We start from the raw sequence: 12,602 nt of genomic DNA on the forward strand, positions 1-12,602 counted from the left end.
AAATTCACCTGTACTGCCACAGATTCAGCCAAGAATAGGAATCGTGGTTTTCTTCAGTTCTTCAAAAAAAAAAGCTTGGAGGAGCTCATTATTCCTCAAACCCAGAACAGTTTTGTCAGTTTTAATAAACCTTCAGGAGCACTTTGAAATATTGGATTTGCCAAAGGATGCTGTTCTAGAGAAACGTAGGTGGCAGCAACCCACTGTAACCCTTCCCTCCATCATTAGCCATTGTGAGTACTGGAATTTATACATTATTATTGCTATTTTCCAGGTCCCTTACCATTTTTTTTAGCACCAGTGCAATCACTTCTTTGCCAATGGTAGCCTACGCAATAAAATAGTTTCTTTCCCTCCTTGTTTTCCAGCTACCCAGGAATTCCTTTAGGTCATCTCTCACTCACCAAATGACGAGTTAGAGCTGTAAGAGAGCAGGGGCTGGTGGGCAGAGTCTCTTTTTATAGGTCTTGCTCAAGCCTGGCCCCAGCTGCTCCAAATTAGGGGCTGTAAATCCAGGTGGATCCATTGGAATGATTATTGTCCCCAGCTGGGTGTTTGATGGAGGGGTGGCTTTTTCTGGTCACCTGCTCATCACCTTTTGGGTTCATCAGTAGAGCTGGTTCTGGGTGTGCTTGAGGTTTTCTGGAGGGAGAGGAAAAGGATGGAGGGATCCTGAAGGTGGTAGCATTTCTATTGCTAACCAGGAGCAGATCAACTGGCAGCAGCAGGAAAAGCAACTGGGAAAAACAGGGTGGTGCTGGAGGTGCCCCAAGGACGTGGGGTCAGCTGAGCCAGGGGAGGGGAGAGGAGAGGATGCACCAAGTGTGGGGATGGGGATGAGATGAGCACTGTGGAACTGCCTGTTCTGGGAAACAAAGCAGTGGGAAGAGAAATAATATCAGGGGTGCAGCCTCTTCTGGAGCTCAGGGCTTGCAGGTGTCAGTCAGGGGATGGGAAGCCAAGATCAGGAGTGGGTCAGATGGTGGGGAGACCACACTCAGGTCTCCAGCTCAGCTCTTCTTTTGGAAGACTGAACACAACCCATAGGGAGTGGATTTTACCTCCCCGTTCACCTCCAAAGCAGGGTGGTGGTAAAAGTTTTTCAGGATCTCATTTACCAGGGGCTACATGGAAATGGGGCTCCCCTCCTGGGATCCACACTGATCTTACCCCCTTCAGCAATGGGACTAGTTGGTCTCCACCCTCTACACATTGTCCTGAAGGACCAAATGCTGGTTTTGTAAACCCTTTGGAGCTCCATCCCACAGCTCCTTACACCTGGGGCACTGTGCAGCTCCTGAATGTGGCTGTGTAAACATCCCTCCTCAGGGCAGCATTTCCTTCCTGACCCCAACAGCAGCGACTGAACAGCTTTGGAGCTCCCTCCTATTTAGCAATAAATAAAAGGATCAAGGCCTTGACCTCTGGAAACCCACAGTGACCCCACCATTGTGCTGCCAGGCCCAAAGCACTGCATTCAACTGGCAGGGAACATAAATCTGGGAAGAACTAATGAAGACCCCCAGGGCCACCACTCTCCACAGCTGTCTTGTTAACATGATCTAGGAAAGACAGGGGGGCCCTTAAAAAGGTAAAAACTCGGAGATAAGTGACACATCAATGTCAAGGAGAGACACTGTCAAGGAGTGCTGGATGAAGGGATGCAGAGCTCCCGACCCAGCAGCACCACTGCCAAGGGGCTGGGGGGAGGGGGGCATTTGTCCCTCCAAAACCCATCCAAAATCAGCGTCATCTTCAAAGGCAGGGAAAGGTCTCACCCTGTGGCACATCCCTCCTCTCCCTGCCTAAAGCAGAGCAGATGTGAAAGCCTTTTTGGTTTTGTCTTCACACCAGCAGGGACTGAAGCTGTCGTGGGCAGTGGGACACAGGGTCTCTCTCTCATCAAAAAGGCCCAAGATCAGTATTTTATGAGGGGCAGGAGAGTTTTCAGAGGTGCCCAGTGAGAAAGGGCAGGGGTTGCTCTGCTGGAACAATCAGCCTCTTGCCCAGTCCAAGCTCCTGAAGCCGGAACTGGGACTGAAGGTCTCTTGGCACTGAAATGGTTTTGGGTTCAAGTGTCACTTCTGGGATGGCTGATCCAGGCAATCATCCAGGTGGGGATGGCCAGGAAGCCTTGGTGGCCAGGGCCATCCCTCTGTGGGTGACAGCAAAGCAGGATGAGGTGAAGCAGAGCCTCAGGTCCCCAAACTCGCCTGTCCTTGCTCTCGACCTTCCAAAATGACTGGCAGATGGATGGGAAAATTGCATGGGACAACAGAGAGCCAGGTAATGATCCTGAAACTGTTTCCAGGCTGGCTGCTCCAGCACAGTTCTCAGATGCTCCAGGACAGAATTACACTGGCTTCCAAGTCCTGCAGGCGCTGATTTCCCCTAAAATTGTGTTTTGGCCACTCTGTGTCCCAGCTGCCATTGGGGATCCCAGTGGCACCAGGAATCAGGTGGGTTCCCATTGTGTTCATCTGTCAGCCAGGATGACGTGCCAAGAATGGATTAAACCTCTACCCCAGAGAGCTGGGCAGCCCCAGGACCAGCCTGTGGCCCCTGCTAATCCTATTCCCTGTTAATTTGTTATCCCATTAACACCTTGCACATTTCTTTCTCTCACCTGGGAGACTTCTGGGGACCTTGTAATGTGGTATTTTGTTGTTAGGAGAGCGAGGCAGCAAACTCTTCTCATCTCAGCCTAGAAATCCCTTGATAGAGAGAAAGAAAACTGCTGCTTTGTTTCTTTCAATCAATACTATCCATTAAGATCCGTGTCTAACAGCTCCACGTCCCCGTGAATAACTGAATGAGCTCCCTCCTGCTCCCTTAAACCTTTGGAAATAGCAAATGCTCTTCTAAAAAGAACAATTTGATATCACAGCCCTGCCGGGGCCAGGAGGGGCGGAGGGGGGGCTGCTTTCTTCTCTGAGGGATGGAAACAAAATTGCTCCTGACTTGTATAGAGAGGAAAAAGAGGGCAGGGGGAAACATGGCCCTGCTTCTCCAGAGACCCAGCAGAGGTGGGTGATGGAAGCTGGGACAGAAGTGCCCTCCCCAGCACTCCTGCACTGGGCTGGCAGAGGCTTCAGGGGGTAAAATCTGCAGCACTGAGCCCACAGGGGTGGGATCTGTGCAGTTCCAGGTGCTTTAGGGTGAGATCTGTGCAGTTCCAGGTGCTTTAGGGTGGGATCTGTGCAGTTCCATGTGCTTTAGGGGTGAGATCTGTACAGTTCCATGTGCTTTAGGGTGGGATCTGTGCAGTTCCAGGTGCTTTAGGGTGAGATCTGTGCAGTTCCAGGTGCTTTAGGGGTGGAATCTGTGCAGTTCCAGGTGCTTTAGGGTGAGATCTGTGCAGTTCCAGGTGCTTTAGGGTGGGATCTGTGCAGTTCCAGGTGCTTTAGGGGTGGGATCTGTGCAGTTCCATGTGCTTTAGGGGTGGGATCTGTGCAGTTCCAGGTGCTTTAGGGGTGAGATCTGTGCAGTTCCAGGTGCTTTAGGGGTGAGATCTGTGCAGTTCCATGTGCTTTAGGGTGGAATCTGTGCAGTTCCAGGTGCTTTAGGGGTGGGATCTGTGCAGTTCCAGGTGCTTTAGGGGTGAGATCTGTGCAGTTCCAGGTGCTTTAGGGGTGAGATCTGTGCAGTTCCATGTGCTTTAGGGGTGGAATCTGTGCAGTTCCAGGTGCTTTAGGGTGAGATCTGTGCAGTTCCAGGTGCTTTAGGGTGGGATCTGCGCAGTTCCAGGTGCTTTAGGGGTGAGATCTGCGCAGTTCCATGTGCTTTAGGTGTGGGATCTGTGCAGTTCCATGTGCTTTAGGGTGGAATCTGTGCAGTTCCAGGTGCTTTAGGGGTGGGATCTGTGCAGTTCCAGGTGCTTTAGGGGTGAGATCTGTGCAGTTCCAGGTGCTTTAGGGGTGAGATCTGTGCAGTTCCATGTGCTTTAGGGTGGAATCTGTGCAGTTCCATGTGCTTTAGGGGTGGGATATGTGCAGTTCCATGTGCTTTAGGGTGAGATCTGTGCAGTTCCATGTGCTTTAGGGGTGAGATCTGTGCAGTTCCAGGTGCTTTAGGGGTGAGATCTGCGCAGTTCCAGGTGCTTTAGGGGTGGGATCTGTGCAGTTCCATGTGCTTTAGGGGTGGGATCTGTGCAGTTCCAGGTGCTTTAGGGGTGAGATCTGTACAGTTCCATGTGCTTTAGGGTGGGATCTGTGCAGTTCCATATGCTTTAGGGTGGAATCTGTGCAGTTCCATGTGTTTTAGGGGTGGAATCTGTGCAGTTCCATGTGCTTTAGGGTGGGATCTGTGCAGTTCCATGTGCTTTAGGGGTGGGATCTGTGCAGTTCCATGTGCTTTAGGGGTGAGATCTGTGCAGTTCCAGGTGCTTTAGGGGTGAGATCTGTGCAGTTCCATGTGCTTTAGGGGTGGGATCTGTGCAGTTCCAGGTGCTTTAGGGTGGAATCTGTGCAGTTCCAGGTGCTTTAGGGGGAGGCTGTGAGCTGAGCTGGGTCTAGGCTGGGGCAGGGCAGGGATCACAGGGAATATGGTCCCTCTGGAGCACAGCTGGATCATGGTGGGCTCTGGGCAGGATCCTCTGCACTGTGCCCACACTGGAAGGGAGTTTTACTCTCCAGAAGGGCTCAGGAGCCTCGTGGTGGGAAACCTTCCCATTCCACCTTCACCCTGTCCCGGTGCAGCTCTCGCACTGTTGTCCTTGTGCCTGTTACTGCAGGTACAGCCTGTGCTGCTAGGGGATGATCCATTCCTGGAACATTCCAGGTGAGGGCTCTGAGCAACCTGCTCAAGTGGAAGGTGTCCCTGCCCATGGCAGTGTTACTGGAACCAAAGCAGTGCCAAACTTGATGTCCCTCTTCCCTTGGGAACCCTGACACAAACTTCCTGTTTGGAGCAGGGAAGCTGACAGCAAAAGCCCAGGTTTCAGCCTAGGATGGCAAAGCTGCAGGTGATCCTGCTGGGAAACCACACACAGAGCCCTCAGATGTGTCAGCTGAAGGATTCCTGGGAGGAGAAATGGGAAGGGAAATGGGAAGGGAAGGAAAATACCCACTGCACAGGCAGCTGCAACGGAATATTTCTCCCTGTCAACATTCCAGAGAGACATTCCAGCCAGAAAGTTGGAATTTTCCAGCTTGGAAGAGGCTGAGAGGGGCTGGCAGTGATGCAGAGCCCTCTGAGGGGGGTTTGGTGCCCAGAGGAACCAGCCCACGGAGCAGTGGCTGCTGCAGTGCCTTGCAAAGACGTGGAGCTATGGAATGCTCCTCCCTGCCCTCCTGCCCCTCCAGGAGCGTGGCACTGAGTGAGCAGTAACTGGGAGTGCTCCAGGAGTGTGATCTGTGTTCCTCATTGCTTTGCAGGTTCATTGGTTACCAGCACCTGATCAATACTTTATTATTGCACCGATCGATCCCTGCTTTGTTTGTGAACAAATCCATTGATACACATGAAAAAGCTGAGCAGCACTGAGAAGGTTTAAATCTCCAGCTCGAGACACAGAAGAAAAAGAAGCTGCTTTGAAGCCAGAGCTGCCAGCATTGCAATATCTCAGTGGATATGCTGGGGGAGCCTGGGGTGCTCTTCTCTCCAGGCTGGATGGTCAAATGGCCTCTTGGTCTCCTAAAGACTAATTAGAGCCAGAGCCTGGGTTGGAATGAGGTGAACAGGCTCAGGAGGGTTTGTGCATGTAAAGCTGCTGGAGCAAATACCAGTGGAGGCTGTTGCTCCCCAACCATATCCCTTGTGGTCCCTTCTTGGCTCCAGGGGGTAGTAGTGGACTTCATTCTCCCAAAAGCAGCTGAGCTTGGGCTGCCAGAGGTGCCCCTGGGTTGGGACAGTGGTGGTGATCTCCTCAAGGAGCTCTGTGCCAGTCCAGACTGTATTCAGGACATCTTGGTATAGTTCCTGTTTCAGTCCTACCTGTCCTCATCCTCAAGGTGCTCCTGCTCCATGCAGGCAGGAGGAGCAGGAAGTCTCCTGACAAGCCAGGACCAAAATTCCTTGCAGCCCAAACCTGCACAGTGGCCTTGGAAGGAGACCAAGGAGCTCCTGGCTGCTCTGCCTCCATGAGCAGGATCCTCCTGTGCCTGATGTTCCCCCGGCCATCCGGTGGCACGGGAAAACTCTTGGATAAGATGTGGATTTGGGAGTGAAATCCAGCAGCTTTCTTGTGGCCGGATGCAAATGGAAAAAGGGCCCCACACAATGATTTTGCAGGACAAGAAGTGGCAGGGAGGTGGAACCACAGTGAGGTTGGGGTTGTACATGGTGGTGTTGGGGTTGTACGTGGTGGTATGGGGGTTGTACATGGTGGTGTTGGGGTTGTACACAGTGTTGGGGTTGTACACAGTGTTGGGGTTGTACACGGTGGTGTTGGGGTTGTACACGGTGGTGTTGGGGTTGTACACAGTGTTGGGGTTGTACATGGTGGTGTGGGGGTTGTACACGGTGGTGTTGGGGTTGTACATGGTGGTGTGGGGGTTGTACACAGCGTTGGGGTTGTACATGGTGGTGTGGGGGTTGTACACAGTGGTGTTGGGGTTGTACACAGTGTTGGGGTTGTACATGGTGGTTTTGGGGTTGTACATGGTGGTGTTGGGGTTGTACATGGTGGTATGGGGGTTGTACACAGTGTTGGGGTTGTACACGGTGGTTTTGGGGTTGTACACGGTGGTTTTGGGGTTGTACATGGTGGTTTTGGGGTTGTACACAGTGTTGGGGTTGTACACGGTGGTGTTGGGGTTGTACATGGTGGTGTTGGGGTTGTACACAGTGTTGGGGTTGTACATGATGGTGTTGGGTTGTACCTGGTGGTTTTGGGGTTGTACACAGTGTTGGGGTTGTACACGGTGCCTTTCCTCACCCTCCCTCTGCACACTCAGAGTGTTGTTCTCCAGCTCTCACCGTGACTCCCCTTCTGTTATCCCAGATTTCAAATTTCCCTGGCTGCACACCCAGCTGTTTGTTTGCCACGTCCCCTCATCAGGAAAGGCAGGAGAGGGGTTGAAGGTGGGGATTTCAGTGCCAAGGGCTGGCCCTGGAGCTGTGGGGTGAGGAGCCCCTGTCCAACACTCACCCCCACACCAGCAAACCCGGCAGTGCTCCCCCTCAGCTGGTGCCCTGAAGACCCCATGGCCAAGGAGACCATTTCCTACAGGGGCTGTTCCAAACCCTGCACAGGTTGCCCAGAGAGATGGTGGATGATCCATTCCTGGGAACATTCCAGGTCAGGTGGAATGAGGGTGGTTGGGCACTGCCCAGGCTCCCCAGGGCAGTGGGCACAGCCCCAAGGCTGCCAGAGCTCCAGGAGGGTTTGGCTGATCCTCTGGGGCACAGGGGGTGACTCTGGGGGATGTTCCTGTGCAGGGCTGAGGGTTGGACTGGGTGATCCTTGTGGGTCCCTCCCAGCTCAGCATATCCTGGGATTCTGGGATTCTGTAAGTTGGGATCTGAGCAGCCTGGGCCAGTGGAAGGTGTCCCTGCCCACGGCAGGGGGGTGGAACTAAATGTTTTAGGTCTCTTCCTAAACCCTTCTATGATTCCATGATTCTATGACTCTCCCACTTTCTAACTGGGTGCTGGTTATCTCCTGACTCCAGTGAGGAGTCCCACACCCCTTCCAGACACCCCATTTCTGGCTTTGAGGGCACTGCAGGTGCCAAAAACCTGTTCATGGAGCGCCCTCATCCCCTGTGTCTTCCTTATCCTGCCTCCAACATCATCTTACTAAGGACACAATTCCTTCAGCCTTCCCCCTTCCCTCTTTCTCCAGCAGTTACTGAGGCAGGTGTAAAAAATATCAGGCAGCTTTAGGGGAAAATAAAACACGTACACAGACCTGTTTTACCCAAAGCATCCTGATTAAAAGTGATTTTCTAGCGGGTGTGAGCTGCAGCTGGAGTCAGCATCCCGCTCCCACCAAACTCCTCGGATATTATTCACAGTTGTAAATTGCTTGGAGATTTCTGGGAGACATTAGAGAGGATAAAACCCCATTTCTCTGCAGTCCTTTTAAACATCCCATTGTAAAATGTATTAACATTCTGAGGGATGCACGGGGATGAAAGGCAAGCAGGGGAAAAAAGCCCCCCCTCAGCAGGAGTGTGCAGTGCCCCCAGCTCCAGCAATTTTACCTCCAAATGAAGCTTTTGTCAGGGTCTTTTCTCCCTGGGGCTTTTCCATTCCCTGATGGAATCTGAACATTTCACTATTTGTGTCATTACCGAACAAAAGGAGGGGAAATGTGATTTTTTTTTTTTTTAAATTTTATTTTTTTATTTTATTAAAGGGCTTTTCCGCCCCCTCCCCTATAGAAATGGCAAAAGAATATCAAATGCTGGCCTGACAAGGTGCATTTCTGACAGAGGATCAGCAGAGTACAGCAGATCTGGATCTTATCTCTCTGTGGAATGGCAGGGCTGGGAGGGAGCAGGGGAACAGGTCTCAGCCAGGAAGGAATTCAGAGTGTGGCAGGGGCTGGGAAGGAGCAGTAGGAACCTCATTGGAGCCTGAATTGTGGGTGAACTGTGTATGAACCAATTTTAATACTAATGAGCTGGAGCCACATGTGGGGGCCACGCAGGCACAGAACATCAGCAGGAGGCTGAGGGGGAGATTGTGGGGGCTGCTCTTCCCTGGGAGCCCCAAAATCACCCTGGCCTGTGCCTGGAGCTGGGATAGGGATGAAGGGAGATGTGGCTCCTCTTCTCACCACAGCTGGAGACCTTCTGGCCCAGGAGAGGAGCAGGAGGGGGGTTCTTGGTGGCAAAGGGTGGCCCAAGGTGAACGTGCTGCTGCATCTTCCTCCTCTTCCTCAGAGTGCTCTGAGTGGGAAGGGACCCCCAAGGGTCATCAAGTCCAGTTCTTAATGAGTGGCCCACATGGGGATGGAAGCCACAGTTTGCCCCAGGAAGAAGCACCAGGTCCTGTATTTTCATGTGGTTTATTTTTGGGGGGGTTATTTTACGTTAGAAATACCAATTTTTAACACGAGCAAAAGGCCCCGGCACAGGTTGCCCAGAGGAGCTGTGGCTGCCTCTGGATCCCTGGAAGTGTCCAAGGCCAGGTTGGACAGGGCTTGGAGCAACCTGGGACAGTGGGAGGTGTCCCTGCCCATGGATCCTCCATAAAGTCTGGACTAAAGACACCAAACTCTGTGCAAACAGGGAAAGGAACGAGATGATCTTTAAGGTCCCTTCCAAACCAACCCATTCTGTGATTCTGTTAAAACATCATCAAAACTACTTTTCATATAATCACTATATAATATAGTTTGGGTTGGAAGGGACCTTAAAGCTCCTCTCATTCCCTTCCCCCCTTGGGACAGAGTTTGTTGTCTTTAGTCCAGACTTTACAGAGAGTCCTCAAAGACCCAAACACGCACCTGAGGCCTGTTACTATCTAGGGGCACTGCTTTAATTAAACCCCAAATAAACACTTCCCCCTCCTGCCACTCCTCGAGCCACAAGTCCTCGCCTCTTTTTTAATTGACGGGGTTTTATTTTGATTTTCCCTTCATGATGTATCCTCTGAGTAATTCCTTCGGATAGGAAATCTTTTCTTCACAAACATTTTCTCAACCAGCTCTTGCATTACTGGCTCCAGTGTTCATAAATAGCTTTTCTCCATAACACACTCTCATATATGGTTTAACAGGGAGAGCTGCTGATTTATGGGAACATTAAGCACGTACGTGAACTTACATTTGAGACTGATAAATACGAGTCTTTAATATGCACATGCATCATTTTTATGTTTCTTTTACAAAGAGGCTTTGAGTTGTGTGCACATTATAAAATTACCCTGCAAAGAATGCCTGGAGTCTGCATGGGAGCTGCTGAGGGGGATGAAATATGCATTTTCTGGAATACTGTGTGCAGGTTTGCTCTGGGAGCAGCATAAAATTTATGATATCCTGAGCTATTCATTTTCATGGCTTTGGAGAACTTGGGCCTTGTAAAGGCTGTTGGGGAGAACTGTGGAAGCAGTTGTTGGTTTGCAGCTTTAACTGCTTTTTTAATGGCTGAGTTTTATTGCTGTTGTAATTAGTAAATTAGGCCTTTTTCTTTTTTCTCTTTTTTTTTTTTTTTTGATTTTAAGCTGGTTTTCCTCCACGTTTTGCAGCCTGGTTTCTTAAGGCAGCAAGGTTGGCAAGCTCTTCCATAAGCTTTGCTAAAGTGGGGATTATTCAACCCCCACTTGGGGGTGCAGATGGTGGCTTGGACATAAAGCCCTTACAAGACTCGTGGGAATGTCTGACTGGGAAGAGGAGGGGACAAACATCTCCCACTGCTGCCAGGAAGGGCAAGGGTGGCAGGATATGGGTGTGGCTGTGCCAGAATCCCCCTGCAGCTGGATTTCTAAGGGAGGCATTTCCCAGAATCCCAGAACTGAGGTGAGAATCCCAGAACTGAGGTGATAATAACCATGAGGTCTCCTCCCCTCGATTCCCAGCAGGGAAGGGTGTTTTGGGGCCTGGGGAGGGGGTGGTTGGAGGTGAGGAGATGTTCTAAGTGCAGTCACCCCTCTGCAGCTTGTCCAAGGCCAGGCTGGACGGGGCTTGGAGCAACCTGGGCTGGAGGGAGGTGTCCCTGCCCATGGCAGGGGGTGGGATGGGACGAGCTTTGAGGTCCTTTCCAACCCAAACCAGTCTGGGATCACTGTAAGAATTGTTCTGGGTACAGATCATGGGACAATCATCCAGTTCATGCTTTTTTTTTAAAAGTGAGGTCACCCCATTTATGGTCTCAGCAGCCCCCCAGCCCTCCCTCCAAACAGGAGCAGAGGGGTTGGGGTCCCCTCCAGCCCCAGGGAGGGCACAGACAGACCCAGGAGCTCAGGTCTTGGAGCTGAGACTCCCCAGGGAGACCCTGAGGAGCTGTTGTTGACTTTGTCTGGTGCTTCAAACCCTCGACTCCATAACCCCTCAGCATCTTCCCGGGGAAAGGAGAGGATGATGAGCTGCACAAGCAGCAGGAGGAGCAGCAGCAGGAGGGAGAGGAGGGTTCTCCAGGTGCAGGGAGGTGGGGAGACCCAGAAGGTTGTGATTCCCAGGAATGTTGCCAGCAGACATGGGAAGATGGTTTCTCACTCAAGCAAAGGCCAGGACATGAGTAACACCTTGGATGCTGTGTCACAAAAAAAAACCACAAGGAAAAGGGGATAAAACACAAGGAAAAGGGGGGAAAATGCCTCTGTTACCTGTGCCAGACCTTGGCTGTTAAACAGGGAAATAAGAACTTGTTACTCTGAAGCCTTCTGGAGAAGAACAATATCCCAGTGACACCGTGGGGCTGGATAAGGATAAGGTGGATAAGGGTGGACAGTCAGACCTGGAGTGCTGGGAACTGAAAAGATCATCAGGAAGAAGCTGGGATGGGAGAAGCAGGATGAGGAGCCAGAAGCGCTGGGATTTTCCAGGCTTTTCATCTGTTGCCATTCTCAAAACACAGCAAAACCCTACAAAAAAGCTGCATGTTTTCCCTTTTTTTTTTTTTTTTAGGTGGACAGAATCCCAGAATCCCAGAATGGTTTGTGTAGGAAAAAATCCTTAAAAAACCATCCAGTGCCACCCCCTGCCATGGGCAGGGACACCTTCCACTAGCCCAGATTGCTCCAAGCCCTGTCCAACCTGGCCTTGGACACTTCCAGGGATCCAGGGGCAGCCACAGCTTCTCTGGGAATTCTGTTCCAGTCCCTCACCACTCTCACTGGGAAGAATTTCTTCCTAAATCCAACATGAAATGCTGTTTTTGGGATGCTGCTCCAGGCAATATGGAAGAACCTGGGAAATGCAACTGGTAAGAGCGTTTTTCAGATCCTTTTTCAGGAGTGCATCATTCCAAAAAGAAATTTTGTGTGGATTTTCTTTTTTTTTTTTTTTTCAAAAAGCCAAGCACTGGGTTCCAGCTCCCAAAATATCCCACGGCTCGTGGTTTGAAGAGGGTTTTGGAAATGAATGGAGCACTGATCACAATTAGTACAAAGCAATTTAAAATTATTTGAAGGGCTTTCATAACATGAAGTGTTCCAATAATTTGTAATTACTTAACATTTCACCTGCTCTGAATCCCATTTACTTCCCAAATCAAGCCCTTGAAGGGCTCTGAAGTGGCACATTTCAAAATGAACAGGGCAACCTGGAGTAGCTGCTAATTCTAGAAGCACTTCTGGTGCTCCTGCATAACAACCAGGCTTTTTTTGGATGGGTCACTTAAAGATTATCCCCCAAGGCACGTGGGAAAGGCCGAGGTAAGGCATGGCATGGAGCAGGACGGGTGTGCCATCCCCTGGGGGCTCTGCAGAGCAAACCGAAGGGAGTGGAACCTGTGAAAAGTGATGAAAAGCCACCAAAAAATAGAGAAGTCCAGGTAGTGACTTGTCAGAGCAACGGGAGCAGCCCTGCAGTGCAGGAGGGTTATTCCTGCTCCAGGCTCCCACATCCAGCCCCAGCAGGAGTAGGATCTGCAGCACTGATGGGCTCAGGTTGTCACAGGAGCAGGATCTGCAGCACTGAGGGGCTCAGGTTGTCACAGGAGCAGGATCTGCAGCACTGAGGGGCTCAGGTTGTCACAGCAGCTCCAGGAGGT

This window comes from Chiroxiphia lanceolata, chromosome 10, assembly GCF_009829145.1.
Source record: "Chiroxiphia lanceolata isolate bChiLan1 chromosome 10, bChiLan1.pri, whole genome shotgun sequence".
In the NCBI taxonomy this organism is placed as follows: domain Eukaryota; kingdom Metazoa; phylum Chordata; class Aves; order Passeriformes; family Pipridae; genus Chiroxiphia; species Chiroxiphia lanceolata.